The sequence below is a fragment of the Cetorhinus maximus genome, chromosome 24 (assembly GCF_964194155.1).
Source record: "Cetorhinus maximus chromosome 24, sCetMax3.hap1.1, whole genome shotgun sequence".
NCBI lineage: Eukaryota > Metazoa > Chordata > Chondrichthyes > Lamniformes > Cetorhinidae > Cetorhinus > Cetorhinus maximus.
Window position 1 is genome coordinate 3,148,251 of NC_135902.1, and position 15,086 is coordinate 3,163,336.

A 15,086-nucleotide genomic window follows, 5' to 3' on the forward strand; every position below is an offset into this window, starting at 1 on the left:
TCACCATGTTGTAGGTTGTTTGGTGATTCATGGAGAAGTCTTGAGGCTTGTATATTTAAACATGAACCATTTATTGTTAATGTTTAATTATGTACAGATCCCAGTTAATGTCATGCATGGTGCTGCTGCGATGCTGGTAGGCTGCTTCTAGAGTGTTCTCTCAGTCTATTACCATGTGAATCTATACATCATACAGTGGGCGGTGCTATTCTCCAGTCCCACATTAACCCTTCTTTGCTGAGCATCTTTACATTACAAATGACATGTAGGCACAAACAGCGTCATACAACACTGTGTACTCCTGATCACAATTATAAGCGTGGGGGGCAGATCAGCTACTATCAATGGGACATTCTTGGGCTACAAGCCAATTAATTAACAAAATCAAAATGTGATGAAATGTTTTCCCTTGGCTTAACTACTAAAAGTTTATTTACTCTGTAACTGAAAATTTGCTTTTCTTTAAAATGTAAAATTTCCTTTGAAACTCCTCAATGCTGTGTTATTAACTTCCCTATTACAGGTTTTCATTCTCCATGAGCTGGCAGCAATCAGTCCACTATACATACTGTGTAATGACAAGGATATCATAGTGAAACAAATTGTCACTTCATCCTTTCAGAGGTGGGAGATTTGTCACTGAAGCAACTCTGCTGCAAATTTCAACCCTGTATCTCGCAATCAATTTAATGAGCAGCCATTTTATAAATCAGTGCCAATTGCATTTAGTTCAAGCCACCTTGACCTAATCTGTGACCTCCATGAAGTTGAAAGTATAAATGGGATTTTAGTATGTGCATTGAGTTTCCCAACTCTGATTAGACGTATGCAATTCCAATACTTCTATAATCACGGAATCTTTATAGTGCAGAGGAGGCCATTTGGCCCATCAAGTCTGCATTGGCTCTCTGAAAGAGCGTTCTACCTTGTCCCTCTCCCCTACCTTATTCCCCTTACCTCGCATATTCTTTTTTTTTTCAGATAGCAATCCAATTTCCTTTAGAATACCTCAATCGAACTAATAAACAAAAACACTCAAAACTAAAACAAAAACTTGATTTCCAAGCCCCTCTTGCTTTTCTCCTGGACATTGCTTGTAGCTGTGTGCAGGAGAGTACTTTTTAAGTTCTTCATTTCAAGTCCTGACCCTTGACTGCTGGATTTCCCACATCCGTTATTACTTGTCTTTAGATGAGAATTCTGAACTTTATCAGAGCTAAAAGTGGCATGGCATGAGCTTCTGGAGATCTTCATTAACAGAAAGCTCTGAGTATGTTGGGGCCCAATTGTTGTATGTTTCATGTTCAGTAGGTCTCATGAAGAGGTAGAACATTAAGGCTGGAGCTTTCCAGTCCCTCTTGCCAGTGGGATCTTAAGGTTCCGCTGATGTGAGCAGAGGCTTCAATGGCTCCACTGTCCCATCGTGGAGGGGGCTGAAAATTTCCGGCCTAAGTGTTTATTGATAACACGTAACTAAGTGAATATATACACAGTATAGCTCAAGCTATGAGCTAACTCCATGCTTGCTGGCCTCTGTCCAGTTCACAACTGCCCCTAGTCTCAGGTCATGTGTCTCAACACATCACACTGTGGGCAGTACTGTTTCCCAGTCCCATATTAACCCTTGCTACACCAGATGCTCTTACACTACAGTTGTGGTTATTGGAAGAAATGTTTAGGGACCAGACTAATTTGCTTTCAGCACCCCTGTGATTCTCATGCCATCACCATTGCTATTTTACTTGGTCATGGCTGTGCTTAATACAACTGCTAAAATCAGAGGAAAGCTCCTTCGATGTGTACCCAGGCTACAGTTGTTGTTTCTCTGAGCCTGCAATAAGACAGATACTAAGGCAGGCCTGATGTGCAACATCAACACTTAAATCTGTTTAACATTTACATAACCAACTGTGTGTTACATCAGGAAAGGAAAAACAAATCAAGAGCAGCTTTTGTGCCAATTCCCCAGTTTTTCACATGAAATTATGGCTTCCACAGCACAAAAAGGAAATCAGATTCCTGAATATTTTCCTGTGTTTATTAATCTTTTGATATATCAACATCGTGGGGGTTACCATTGACCAGAAACTGAACTGGACTAGCCATATAAATACCGTGGCTACAAGAACAGGTCAGAGGTTGGGAATCCTGCAGTGAGTAACTCACCTCCTGACTCCCCAAAGCCTGTCCACCATCTACAAGGCACAGGTCTGGAGCGTGATGGAATTCTCTCCACTTGCCTGGATGAGTGCAGCTCCAACAACATTCAAGAAGCTTGACACCATCCAGGACAAAGCAGCCCCGCTTGATTGGCACCCCTTCCACAAACATTCACGCCCTCCACCACTAATGTGCAGGGGCAGCAGTGTGTACAATGTACAAGATGCACTGCAGGAACTCACCAAGGCTCCTCCGATAGCACCTTCCAAACCCACGACCATTACCATCTAGAAGGACAAGGGCATCAGACACATGGGAACACCACCACCTGCAAGTTCCTCTCCAAGCCACTCACCATCCTGACTTGGAAATATATCGCTGTTCCTTCACTGTCGCTGGGTCAAAATCCTGGAACTCCCTCCCTAACAGCACTGTGAGTGCACCTACACCACATGGATTGCAGCGGTTCAAGAAGGCAGCTCACCACCACCTTCTCAAGGTTAATTAGGGATGGGCAATAAACGCTGGCCTAGCCAGCGACGTCCACATCCCATAAATGAATGAGAACAAAACATTTTGTGTTGTAGTGTTTTATTCCAAATTTCATATATACTGGGGCAGGTTTTGTTGGGGTGGGTTGATGGTAAATTGTTAATGTTTGCCTTCATTACCCCTCTGAAACTGACCACAACTTCAGGATGTCAGGCATGCACAGGTTAACTCAGAAATCCTAAAGTTGCGGTCTGTCACTCATGGCCCTGACACAGGCTGTGTTGTGGACCCCCCATCCCCACAGGGGGCAATCACTGAAATCAGCAAGAATTTCGACTTTCCTGAACCCATCATCCACATTGCTATTTAAAACCCTTTAAATGCTACTCCTTGTTCAATCAGGTGTAACTGAATTTTTAAGAACGATGTGAATTAATAAAATTTGGGAAACAACAGAATTGGCCTAAAAAAAGTTAATAATCATAGAGTGCAGTCAAATAATTTATTAGTAAATTGCTTAAGCTAAATGTAGTTTCTACCTTCATCCCATATGTATGTCCCAATCTTTAATTTTCTTTGTGTAAAGATTTTGAAAAATGATTTTATTTTACTGCGCTTTGTTTCCTGTTTGGGTGTCTGTGAAAATCCTTTAATGTGATTGGCTACTTGGGTGGCCTGATGACATCATTGTTGCTCTACACTGGGAATGCCCCGTTAGGAACGATGCAATCAGTTGCAGGATCATTGCACAGGGAGGTGAGATTCTCACACTTTCAGTGCAACTCTCTGGTCAGTAAGTGCCCTTGCTTCATTGCTAACTGCAAACTCCAGCCCAATGAAACTAGTGGAACAACTGAGATTAACTAGCGGGTCAACTTTAACCCTACATGACTGATGGAAACCTAGGGCTGCAGAGGTGGGCAGTTAAAGGTACAGGTGGATCAGAAGTGGAGCCTTTTGAATTTATGCAAATCAGGATCTTATTACACCAACAGAGCTCCAGTGGCATTTAAACTGGGGCTTGAATGGGGTTGCTGCCATCGCTTTACAGCCATATATTTAAGTATGTAGTCATCCACATATCCTACTAACTGAGTGTGTAATTCATTGTTTAATATTCCCCTTCCCATGCTAACTTGGGAAAAACCAACAAAAAGGCCAGATATTTCCTTTCCTTCACTCGGGATGATTGGATTCCCTTTATACAATGAACAGAGGGAGGCGTGACGGGGAGGAACACAACCCCCAAATAAACCCCCCTTAACTCCAGAGTTTCCATTCATATAGTTAAACGTGCAGAAAAATTGGACCTTCTCCCTCAGAGGCATTTGTTTCTCCCAACCTGATTTTCCTGTACTCGCAGCTTCCAAGTGACTCCGCAGCCCCAGGTACAAATACAGTAAAACCCACCTGAGAGTTTTTTCTACACCCTTGTTTTGCTTGGTTAATTCCACTTTTAATTGTAGCTTCAAAGTTCTAATTACCACCCAAATTTGAGAAATTTCTGCAAACCGTTGATATAGAAATATTCTGTTGACTCATTAAACACAATAGCCATTTGATACAAAATACTTGTCCATAAATCAGCATCTGAGTTATATGGGCGTTAGTAATGTAGAAAAGTATGCACTGCAGAACATCAAACTGTCAACAAATGAAATTGTCTTTAGCCAGAACCACGCTAATTTCTCAACTGTAATGCAAGAACAATGAGACAATTCATTGAGTGCTTAACTGATAAACTACCAGATAGCCTAATCTGATAAACCTTAAAAGAGTCAGAAACCTATGGAGTACAGTTTTCAATGAAAGTTGACCCAACTGACCTGCTTAAACACTTTCTGTTGTCTATGGATTTATCATTTCTAGTGTATTTTGCCAATGTAACCTCAGTTTGTATTTGAAAGGCTGTTAATTTGTAATGAGATCACAATGACTGATATCACAAATGCTTCATGTCATAAATTTGACAATTTAAATCTCCACCCATTTTGAGGTTGGAACTGACATTGTAAATATATAATAATAATATAATAATTTATTGTGGACTCTCTCCAATTTATTTAATCTCCCAAGGGAAGTGACTAACTTCAGGTAAACCCCCCATGAAGACAAAATTGTGTGAAATTTCTCATGACATCTGAAGGCAACCAACTGACAATTTCAGGATATCTATCGAACATGACATGCTTTATTATTCCTCCCTGACTGGATGCATTCCATAGATGATAAGACTGAAGCAAATTTCTTCATTTTATCACCCTTATCAATAAGGCCTCAGTACAAAGACTTCAATGTAACTTTTCCAGTGTCTTTAATGATAACTATTTCATACAAGGGTCTACAGTATAATAGAGAAAACTCCAACATTAGTTACTATTATATCCTCAGTATAAGGCAAGCTACCATTCTTATGTGAGCACGCTGAAATTTTACTGAGGCATGCATTCCTGACAAAATAATGTATTTATTCATCACTGACAGAGGCGTTATTATATAACATCCTATTCCGATGATCTCATGGAGTTTTTTTTTGCATTTTGGGTTTGCATGCTTAGGCCTTATGAATATCCAGTCAGATGGTTGGAATTTCATCCCATACTGCCTCATTTAAAATGTTTCAGGCAAGTACCCCTCGGAAGATGCATATTACTGATGAACAAGTATGGCAGGGCTCTTGGAGCTGCCTTGGCTCAGATTTCCCAGCCAGCAACAGTACTTGCTGCTGATCTCAAAGAAAAGCTGTCTGTAAAGGTTGAACAATTCCTGTGGTGTTGATTTCTCCCTTCCCGGTGTTAATTTGAATCTGCCACTAAGTCAAGGGGGGGATCTTCAGCATATAGCAAGACTGATGTCATCAAGCAGGATAAACAGTCATTGACATTGCAGTATTCTCACAGACAGCAAACCGGAGGGTTAAAAGCATTGATTATCTTTCACCTTTTCACAACATTTCACAGAGAGTGAAATAAAATTCAAACATACACGTGGGATTATGGTAGAAATTAAAATGTCATCAGCAAACTTTAAATAAACATCAAAAATATGTGGATTTTCTAAATCATAATAGAGAAATTTTTCATTCTATATATCTATAGCCTCTTGAAATTGCATATCAGTCATTTTCTATGTCAGCCCCAATGTCGCAACTCTTTTGAATAATTTCTACCCCCAACCAGCCACTGCTGTTGCATCATAAGTTTCCTACATTCAAACAGTGCTATCCTTCATTGGCTTTAAAGCATTCTGAAGTTGCAAAAAATGCTACATAAAACCAAATCAGTCATTCATGAACTAGACAGCTAATTTTGAAAAATTTAAAAAAAAAATCTAACCCCATGTGAAAATGTTCTCTTTGTGGGCTCAACCGACAGGAAAACCTTTTCAATTCTGAGTCTTGTTTTCTTCCTGAGTAGCACTGCTGACAGATATTGTTGTGGGTTTCTTCACACAACATCTCTTTGAAACAGGTCAGATTTAACCACAATGAACATAAATAAAAATGTCACATTTGCTGCAAATAAGGCATTTAATAAAATAACCTTAAAATTTGCTAATACCTTCAGATAATCGGTGAAACACATTTATGTGACTGGGCAAATGAACGAGGAGCAGGAGGAGGCCACTTCGCCCCCTCAAGTCTGCTCCGCCATTCGATAAGGTCATGGTTCATCTGATTGTAACTTCAACTCCACATTCCCGCCTAACTGTTGACCCCCTTGCTTATCAGGAATCTATCCAGCTCTGCCTTAACAACGTTCAAAGAATCTGGGCGGAATCACCCCAGATTTGTATTAAGTTCGGTAGTGGGTGAAAGAAAAGGACATTTTACCCTCTGGCCGCAATGGTGGGTTTTCAAGCTGTATCGTCCCAATCCCACCTCGTTAATCATGTATTTCCAGGAGGCACACCGTTTCACCGGGCGGGCAGCCTCCGATTCACCCGCCACGCTGTCACATCACCACTTCCTCACGCCGGGCGCCATATATAAAGTGCAGCCGTGCCCACACCTCTCAGTGTTTCCAGCTCATGTCTGCTGCATGGGAGATATGACCCCAAAAGGCAAGAAGACTGAAGCCCCTTGATTCAATGACGTATCCCTGGGGCATCTTCTGGATACCATTGGAGCCCACTCTGACGTTCTCTAACCCTGCTTTGGCCACAGGAGGCCCATCAGTGTCACCACTCTGGCTTGGGAGGTGGTGGCATTGGGACTCAGTGTCAATGCTGCATACAAGAGGTTTGTCATCCAGTGCCGAAGAGGATGAATGATCTCATCTGTGCTGCCAAGGCAAGGCAACCATCTCTTCATGCTAAACACACACACTCACAAGCCCATCACACATTCACTGGCATCTCACTCACTGCCAGTGCAAGGGACATCACCACTCACTCTCTCTCACACACACCCTCACATCTCCATCTGGCCTCTTCTTTTCTGGAGACTGCCTCCTCAGCCCTCACCATCTTGAAGCCACTTGCACAGGTCAATATGTGCCCCCACACACATCGTGGGATACCCCAGTAATGCCCTCACCCTGCAGCCTCTTCCCTTGCCTGAGGCCACTTCTCCCCCTTCCCCAAGCAAGCCCTAGCCCTGCAGCCATTGAAAAGCCTGACGGCTGGTCTGGTAGGTGGAGATCTGCCCATGAGGCCCCCTAACAGTGATGTGGTGCAGCCTGCGAAGTCTGGCGCTGATGACCACGAGTGCTGCCCGAAGCAAGGTCGGCAAACAAACCTCGAAGTCCTGAGCCAAGTGCAGCTCGCCAGGCGCACGTCGCTTATGTGCAGTTGTGAAACACATCGGTGTGCGATCATGCCAATGTGCCCGGATGATCCAGTGTGGGGGTTGATTCCAGCGAGCTGGGCAGATGATATGCAGATGTTTTACAATGAAGTAAACACAGCCCGGCATTGAAGGGCAGAGCAGGCAATTGCAAACCAGTTTCCCGATCTTTGGCCTTCCCACCATATTGTCCACTCACACCCTCCATGACGCTTGATGCCAGCGGGCATGGAAAACCCCGCCCTCTGCTTCCACCATCTTTTGAGGAAGAGAGTTCCAAAGACTCACAACCCTCTGAGAGAAAAAAAGTCTCCTCATCTCTGTCCAAATGGGTGACCCTTTATTTTAAAACAGTGACCAGGGTGATTTAATGTTTTTAAGTCTAAACATCTATTTACCATTTTAAATTGCCTATGCATAATTGCCTTATAACAAGTGTCAATTCTGAAGCTGCTCATTTCCACCATTAGATGGAGCTTCAAATGCTAAACTCCCATTATATAGTTTTAGAGTCTCAGGAGAGAACCAAACTCTCTACCTATTAATACAAAAATGCAAATCTATCTCTGCTTACTTTTCCCATCTCATCTGTACCCTATATAAATTATCCATCTACCTTATTCCAACTCCATACAGTTTTATGTCTTTTCCCTTCTTACATTAACATTTAAATCATCTCAGGCAGACAGTAGTGGTAAAACAGAGCTGAAAGTCAAATTGCTTCTGTTTAATGAGATATTTCAGCCTGGATTTTCACCAAGTCAGGATGACTCGGGAGCACTTTATAAATGGTGGGTGGGTCCCGATTCCGGGATTCCTGACCCCATTCCCGGGCTGTCTAATTTTTGGGAGCACCTTTAAAGGGTGTGGACTGGTTCCTATCAAAAGCCTGAAGCCAGCACTCCTGACCTGGCCAATTCCATCGCGGATATCAGCTTCTCCCACCCCTCCACAATTTTCATGGAGTCAGGCCAGGTTTTTAAGAGTTGTGGTTCTCAGCCCCTCAGAGGAGTCATGAACCCTAGTCTGTATACGGGGACATTTTTAAAGGTAAGTTCAAAAGGTCCTCCTCATGCCCCCATGCCAAGCTCTGCCCTTTCACCCGCACCTTATGGTGCCTCATGCCCCTATGCAGTTCCTTGCCTATTGACCCACTATACATTGCCTAGAACCAATGAACCCAATAGTACATAGTTGTATGTGTAAAGAAAGTTTTTAAAAAGTAATTTATTGGGGTAGGGGCTATAGGAGGTGGGTGAAAGAGCAGAGCTTGGCCTAGAGGTCATGAGGGCCTTAGGGGTGGATGGAAGGGCAGAGATAGGCATAAGGGGCATGAGGGACGATAGAGACTGGGTGGAAGGGTAGGGGGCATGAGGGGCCTTGGAGAGTGGATGGGGCAAGAGGTGGCATGGATGGGCATGAGGATTGTTTGGAGGGTGAGGGGGTGTGAGGAGTGAGGACTGGAAAGCCTTTGTGTTTTCATTTCAACTGTACAAAGCCCAACATCACCGAGGTGGGCCTTTTAAACAGCCCGCCTCCACTCCTGGCAGCCCGGCTGCCTCTAAAACCTTTCCCGAGTTGTCTGGCCCGACTCCAGCCCAAAGCCTCCCCCCCACCTACACCGGCAACGTGGACCCTGCCTCTGCGGGCACTTAATCCCGGGATGCACGGGCCGAGCTGGGAATATTCCCAGCCCCTGCTGCCAGCCTCGAGGATGAAAATCCATGTCTGTGCATGAGCGTCCGCACGCTCTCACAAAGACTGGCACCTCCAAGAACAAAGCAAAATTTGGGCCAAATTTAGCTATTGATGAATATATTTTAAAATGGCTAAGTTGAGACTGCAGTATCTGTTAACACTTAACACTTTCTGTTACTTCACAACAGTTTTCATAAACCTAAACAGATGTGATAGGAATGTGAGGTATTACATTTTCAAAATCTGTAACATATGCCAACCAATGTTAATTCTGCTCCACAGAATGGCATAAATTGTAAGCAAAGCAGCTGTGTTTTAAAATGAACAAAAGGCTATTTGGATTATCACAACCATACCCCAACACGATAAGGTCACCAAGGATTAGAAATTAATGCTATTGCAGTTGTAAATAGTTGAGCATTTTGCAGTCATTTGTAATAATGGACACAGCTTTATCAAAGAGCCATGCATGTTTTTAATCCATTGAGTTTTAAACAGTATACATTTCAAAAATTGTGGTTGGAGTAAACTCGACTTTTTTATTATTCATTTAGAGACTGGAGCGATAAGAAGGAACCTTCTTTTAATTCAGAACTTTCACAGTCCCAGGAAGTCGCAAAGCATTTTTAGCACCGATTATGTACTTTTAGCGTAGAATCACCAATCATGTCACTGAGGCTGATAAAACAGGGAGATAATCTGTAGTCTGTTATATTCCAGGAAAATGTCATTATTCATACCCTGGAATTTCCACAATTTTATTTATATGAAAAATATATTGAAATTTAGCCTCTCTATACCTATCTTGTCAACAGGAACCCATGACTAACTTTTCAGTGAAACACAATGGAGTCAAGTCAATGTGATGTAAATGGAAGAACATAGCGAGACAGAAAGAGAAAGCAGCCTGATTGGTTAATTGAAAGTACGGCAAGGAGGAAGAAAAATGTTGCTCTTTCAACTATTTCATATCAAATAATTATATTTTTGGGTTTGGTGAAAAAAGACACACCTTGTTGAAGTTGTTTGTCTTGCACCCATCAGGCCATTCACAAGAATACCAAATGTAAAGGGAACAGCAGTTTATACTTCATCTGAAGAGAATGATGATTGGTTAGCACATGGACTCTGAACGGTAGAGGCATTGCTATGAAGAATGCACATGCTAACTCATGACTGATAGTTAACTGCCAAGTTTTGTTTAAGTTCAAACCGTGCAGGTTGACTCTGATTGGTCAAGACTTTGCCCTGGGCAATGAACCAGAGAATGGCTGGTGCCTATTTTGTTTAGTTGAAACAGGCGCAACACACAGACTCTGTTTGAATTTAAACAAAGCTTGGCAATTTAATTATCAGTCATCAGTTAACTGGTGCATTCACCCTGTCAACACATCCACCAATCAGAGTCCACTTGCCAACCAATCAGCACTCTTTTCTCATGAAGTATAAATTGTTGTTCTCTTTACATTTGATATTCTTGCAGATTGTCCTGATGAGTGCAAGATGGAAAGCTTCGACAATGTGCATTTTTTCAGCAATACTCAAATCCTGTACTACCAATCAACTAATTATATTTTGGTTAAATACATGGTGTTAAGGATTTTTTGACAAGTGAGTTACTCTGGTAGTATTGGTCATATATGTTTTAGTTATGATTATAGTAACAATGAGTATGCAACCCATCATGTAAAATTTCAGCTTTGTTGATATTAGGTTAGTCATAATGGAAAATTATGTATATGTGCCATCTTATATTTTAATATAATATATAAGTTGTTGTTTTTTAAAGTGGGGAGGGAGTGTTGTACACTGTAGAGCTTTCTCTACTGCCCTCTCTGTTGGGGGAGTATAAATAAAGTTAGTTCAACAATGGCTGCTTGCAGTGAGTTCACATTGTGAGCCTTTTCTCAGTGCAGAACCCAACAACAATCACCTTCACACTAACTGGAATGTAGTAACTGGAATGTAATAATCATGTCATTTGTAGTTCTTGCCCTGTTCTGAGATTGCAGTTGTGGCTGCAGCAGGTGGCAAATTTCAGTGGGGAACATCCTTACTGAAGCACTGACCTCTCACGCACTGTTCCTTGCAAAGGTTCAGGTAGGAGAATTGCTCCCTTAATCCCTGGGGCAGATATGGTTTACTGCTGAGAGCCCTTCCCCCCTCCTCCTCTTGCCTCTTCTAGCAGCTTGTCCTGCTCTCCATGACCCCTGTTGTATTCCAAGAAGAATGTCCACTATTGCATCCAGGTCTGGGGGTGAGTTTTGAAGTCAACAAAATCTCCTTCACTACCTGCCAAACCACTGCCTGTAAACCTTTGAAATATGAAACAACTACAGAAATCACCAAATGTTTGTAGAATAATGGCAACAGCCAGAAAAAAAATCAACCAGCAACTAGCCCAGCAAGCAGTTGATAATCCCTTCAAATAGTATTGTGGGGGATTCTTTCTGATGCTGAATGTGTGTTTAGCTGTGCAAGATTAGGAGAGGATATTGAGCTCCAAAACCAGCACAGCTGGCTTCAAATCAACATTGCATACCGATTGGCATCATGATCAGCTTTCTCTTTATACTTCCACCCTCACCAATAGGGCACCAAGTGTGCATATGCACGAATGCCATTTTGGAGCTATAAGGGCCCTCATTACTACCAAAAAACAGATGCTAAGAAGCCCAATTTAATTTGACAAAGGGAATGTCAAAATTGCAATGCATTAAATGACCTTTCAGAGGCAGTGTTTATTGTAGGCCCTTGCCTGGTATTATTATGTCCTTTTGAATGATTGTCATTTATTACGCCAGGTTAGTGAAATTTGTATGTTGGTGAACTTCATGAACATATGATAATAAATAAAATGCTAAATATTGTTAACAGCAGAATCATTTTGGAGTCACAATACCTGGACCAACTTCAAGTTGACTGAATTTTAATTATACATTCTGTATATATCATATCATTAACTGTTTATACTTTCTGTCCTCTGCACATGCATTAAAATGTATTTTAAAATACTGATTTAACAATTCTGACAGCGTATTGCAGACCATACATCAAGTCTATTTTATAACTATTATAGCTAACTATTAGAATACATATATTATAACTATTATAGCTAACTAATGGAATGAAAGATACAGAATACTGAAACAATGGGCAGGATATTGAGTTCGGCAAGCGGGGGGGCGGGGCCTGCTCGCCGACGCGTAAAATGACGCGGGATGACATCGGGCAGAACTCCTGACCTCACCCTGCGTCATTTCAATTTTCAGGTCGGCGGGGGCTCAGCCGAATCAGCTGTGTGCACCAACTGACCTGTCAACGGCCAATTGAGGCCATTTAAAAAGTAATTGAACTCGTTAAAGGACCTGCCTGTCCAACCTTAAGGTGGGCAGGCAGGCTGGGAGCCCTGGCGGGCTTCAGAAAAAGCATCAAACCTCATCCACGGGCGGGATGAGGTTTCATGTAGGTTTTTAAAAATTTAATAAAAGTTTAATTAAAAGTGATGGACATGTCCCAACTCCATGTGACAGTGTCGCATGAGGGGACATGTCAGGGAAATTTTACTTTTCTATATTTAACATTTTTTAATTTGGCGCCGATCTCCCTGAGGCAGCACTTAGCCTCAGGGAGGTGAGTGCGCTCTTTCATGTGCATGCGCGATAGTGTGCACTCTCCGCTTAGGGAATCCCCTCCGCCTGCACAGGGAGCGCAAAGTGCTTCCTGGCAGACGGCATGCTGGGCGGGCCTTGATTGGCCCGCCCACATAAAATGGCAGCGTACCCCCAATTGGGGGCACCGATCGGAGGCGTGCCCGCACACGCCCGCTCCTGAATTCCACCCCACCCCCCAACGGGGGGGAGAATTCTGCCCAATGTTTCTGACACATGCAGGATATTTTTCCAGTGTAAGAGCAGATGCTGATATCTGACATTCATTATACAACAGACTTTGTTATATTCTTTCACAATGCTTATTAACTGATGTTTGACTTTACATTATCCAATTTGTTCAAGAGTGTGGCATGGATTTTCATTTTATTTTGATCCATTTTAAGCCTTACTGGTTTCTACTTTTCTATGCTGGAGCATTTACTGATTAGATGAATAGCAATAATATTTACCCATAACTTCATTTTTCGATCTTTTCACTGACACACACATGTGATAAACACATCCATGCATTTTCTTCTTGGTATCAATATGAATGTAAGAGAGTTTGTTATGATTCCAGCTGAGGTTACCCCTGGACAAGCCTGATCCCAGGTTAGAACCCGGCTTGATAGATCCTAACTTTTATTTGTTTGTTTATATACATGGAGAATGGCTACTGAACAAAGTCACAGGAGTCAGCTAATGAACTTTTAACAAAAGAATAAAACATTTATTAAACAAGAAAATATGAACTATATTACAATACTCCTTCACCCACAGCTATACCTCTACAGGTATATACAGATTTGTAAGGATAGCACAAGCTGCAAAAGCTATCTTATACTTTAATGTTCACAGTAAGTGCACTGTCCATGTAAACCAGTACACACCCTGTGGTCAGACACACTACACTTTGAAACCAAGTGATAGATGCCTCAACTCCACCCCCACCCCCACCCCTCCCCCCCCAGGTGCTTGTCACACTGTGAGCCAACCAGTCTCACTGAACTCTGTCTTTCATATGAGGGTTTCCAATCTCCACTCGCAAAGAACTCGCTTTGGAATCTTCTCTCAAAGTGATGCTTTCCCATAGAGACCTTCCGCAAGGGTTCATCTCCAGGGTTTTGAATTCTCCTTCTGATGTTCCTTTCCCCTGGGTCACCACATGTATTCAAGCTGTCTTCCATTGCACTCCCACTCATTGACTCAGCTGTCAACAATGCCATGGCTTCACATATCCACAGCAAAGAGTTACAGAAATTCAGTTGTCTTTTTGGACCTTCTTGCCTCTTGCAAGCTGTTCTTGCTTTAAATCTGCTTTCTGCAGCTTTTGGCTCTTTAAATCTGAAGTTTGGAGCCTTTCCCTCTGTCCCTCACTCTTAACTTCACCCAGTTGGACCTTTTCCAGGTTCCTGTCCTTCCTTTGACTAGAAGGTCTACTTGGGAATTTCTCCTGTTCCACTCCCTGGATTCTTGGGGACTTTCTCCTTTAGCTTGGGATTGGCTATCTGCCCCTTTTGCTCCAGTCTCTCTCTGGCAGCTACTTTCAACCAGCTTTAGCTGGGAACTGGCTATCTACCCCTTCTAGGCTGCTTCTGCCTGGCAGCTGTCTTCAAAACTGAACTCAAAACTGCTTTTCTAGTTCTTTCTGTGTGTGTCTGTGGGAGCCTCTCTGGACCCCTGTTGTTAGGCAACAGCACTGTTTTTTTCCTACTCTTATTTGTTTAACTTAGCTGCAACAGTCATAAAACTCTCATTAGAAATGCAAGCACCTTTTAAAGTGAAGCTAAAACTCAATTTGACCTTTCTTAACACACAGATACAGAAATACAAATCAAACTTAAACATTAAAGCTAAAATTAATTCCTAACACCCACAAATACCAATATAACTTACTTAAGCTGTTTCTATTTCTTAACAAGTTGAAATGTGATCTATTTGTGAGCTCACGCTCAGTCAGAAGTTGTCACAGGGCTTGCCTGCTCTATTTCTAACTTTGCGGATGACGAACATAGACCCTTGCTTCAAAAAGTTCTTTTTTGCAGCATTTCTGCATTAAAATTTTCCAGTAACACTTTTACATATGCTTGTGATGGTCCGCCATTATTGTGCTAGATGCCTTACATAAATGACAGATTGCATAATGGATGTACTGAAATGGTCACAGAATAATTATCAGCGACACCATATATTGTGAGACGGAAGTTTGAGGTGTTTATAACCAACATCTGAGCCCAAGATTAAATAGCACCATTGAAGTGACATTCTGATATTGATTATGATTTATTACGTAGACT